Genomic DNA, 2,278 nt, shown 5'->3' with positions numbered 1-2,278 from the left:
GCTGTGTGCACAGGACTGTGCACAGTTGCCATACTGAAATTAGGTGTGCCCAGGGGATGCAGTTAGGACACAGAGAGCATTGGCCTGGGCTCCCGAGTTTCCAGATTGGGCAAGTGCAGGAGTGGGGAAGCCAGGAAGAAGAGCAGTGGTGGCAGACAGTGCCGAGTCTAGTCATCAAGGCTGGGTTTGCATGCTCTGGGTGTCCAGGCAGTTTGGCCTAGGGCATGGCTAAGGCTCTGGAGGCCACTGGAGTGGGTGAGGTGGCACTTATGGCCTTGGTGAGAACTGCTGTAGTGGAGCAAAGGGGTAGAGTCTAATTGTGGTGGGTGGGAGTAGCTATGGTATGGGGAAGTGGCGCTGATAAGCAAGCACACTCCTTCAAGGAATAAAACTGTAGGACAGAGGCTGAGGGAGAACTGGTGTAAAAGGAGGGGTCTTATTTATTTTTTTTTTTATAAAAGATTATTCCATCAGTCAGTCAACAAACATTATTGTCTAATCTGTGATAGTCCCTGAGGATACAGCAATTATGAACACACAAAGCTCCTGTCCTTGGAGAGTAAAGATGTAATATAGAAGAAACCTTTTCAGATACTAATAATATGCATCAAGACATAAATCAGGGCAATGTGATGGAGAGCGACAGGGCTACTTCGGCAGGACCAGCTGGAAAAGGCCTCTCTGAGGAGGTGACAACTGCCCTAGCTCATGGGAATTGAGCAGAGAACTGGGAGAGGGTGTGACAGTGCATAGGCCCTGGGTGAGTGCTCAGGGGAGAGGGAGGAAGCTATGTGCCTGCAGCAGGGAATGAGAGGAAGGGTGGAAGGATGAGGCCAGAGGCTGCCGGGTCACATCCCAAAGGGCACTGTAAACCATGAAGAGTGTTAGGTGTGTCTAGTCACCAGGTAAAGCTGTTGGAGCTTTTGAAGCAGAGAATAACATTATCTCATTTACATTTTCAAAAAGTCACTGTGGTTTCTTCCACGCTCCCTGACCATCTTGGCGGCTGCTCTTGGTTGGTGGATGTCCCACACCTAAGGCTCAAAGACGGTGGCCGCAAAGAAAGCAAAAAAGTTACTGGAGTCGATCAACTCTAGGCTCCAACTTGTTATGAAAAGTGGAAAGTACATGCTGGGGTACAGGCAGACTCTAAAAATGATCAGACAAGGCAAAGCGAAGCTGTCACGCTCACCAACAGTTGTCCAGCCTTGAGGAAATCTGAAATAATGTACTATGCCATACTGGCCAAGACTGGTGCTCTTCACTACAGTGACAATGGTACTGACTTGAGTGCAGCATGTGGAAAATACTACCAAGTATGCACACTGGCTGTCATTGATCTAGTTAATTATGATATTGTTAGAAGCATGACACAACAGACTGGTGAACAGTAAATCATGAAAAAATTTTCTTTAATGAAACTGGCCAGAGCTTGGTTTAAAAAAAAAAAAAAAGCAAAAACAACAATAACAACAAAAAGTCACTGTGGCTTTCATGGGTCAATGGACTTGAAGAAGTCAAGGGCGAAGGCAGAGAAGCTATTGAAGAGGCCCTATGGTCATCCAGGCTGGGATGAGGGGAGAGATTTGAGTAAAGTCAGGTGTTGCAGGCACAGGACTGTCGGGATTTCCTGTTATAATCACATTAAAATGAAACACAGAAGGACAAAACTACCATTTCCAAGGTTATTGTACCATAGTAGTGATGTAATGTGTTGCATTAAACAGATTAGAAACCTGATAATTGCCTAGCATCACTTCACAGGTAATAGATTCTATCAGGTGTGTATTGTTAACAGATATTACACTTGTTTAAGAGTACTCCATCAGGAGAGAAAAGAAGATGACAGATGAGTGAGGAGAGGCTGCCCTTGCTTGCTCTGAGACTGGTCTATAGTTTCAGCTGAATGTGGACAGAGCATCTGTTAACATTTGGTTATACTGGTGGGAGTTGAGCCTACGCACTGCAGGCAGCAGAGGAGGCCGCCTTTGAGTAACCTGTCTGGTGAGGTACACAGAGGAGACACGGGAGAGGCATGAGTTCTGGCTGGCTTGGCTCCCTGGGCAGCGGCTGGAGGAGCACAAAGTTTTCTTAGTGTCCGTGGTCTCCCCTGAGAGCAGTCAGAGGTGGAGATCCAGGCTGTGCCTGCCGGCAGAGCCAGGAGTTGGCCAGGTGACATCTGGCTCTGGTAGGCTGGGAGCAGTGGTTTTTGTTTGTTTGCTTGTTTTGCTTTTGTGGTTTACATTTTTCTTTTTCTTTTTTAAATTTTAAAAAATTT

General features: G+C 46.5%; 1 pseudogene; it reads left to right on the top strand.

Annotated features, from left to right (window-relative positions):
- Nucleotides 1–224: 224 nt before the first annotated feature.
- On the top strand, nt 225–1,394 carry LOC149994457 (large ribosomal subunit protein eL30 pseudogene; annotated as a pseudogene).
- The last annotated feature ends 884 nt before the right edge of the window (nt 1,395–2,278 follow it).

This window comes from Furipterus horrens, unplaced genomic scaffold (assembly GCF_987537825.1).
Source record: "Furipterus horrens unplaced genomic scaffold, mFurHor1.1.pri manual_scaffold_13, whole genome shotgun sequence".
In the NCBI taxonomy this organism is placed as follows: domain Eukaryota; kingdom Metazoa; phylum Chordata; class Mammalia; order Chiroptera; family Furipteridae; genus Furipterus; species Furipterus horrens.
Note: the sequence above shows the minus strand (reverse complement) of the source record. Positions and strands in the feature narration are given on the sequence as shown.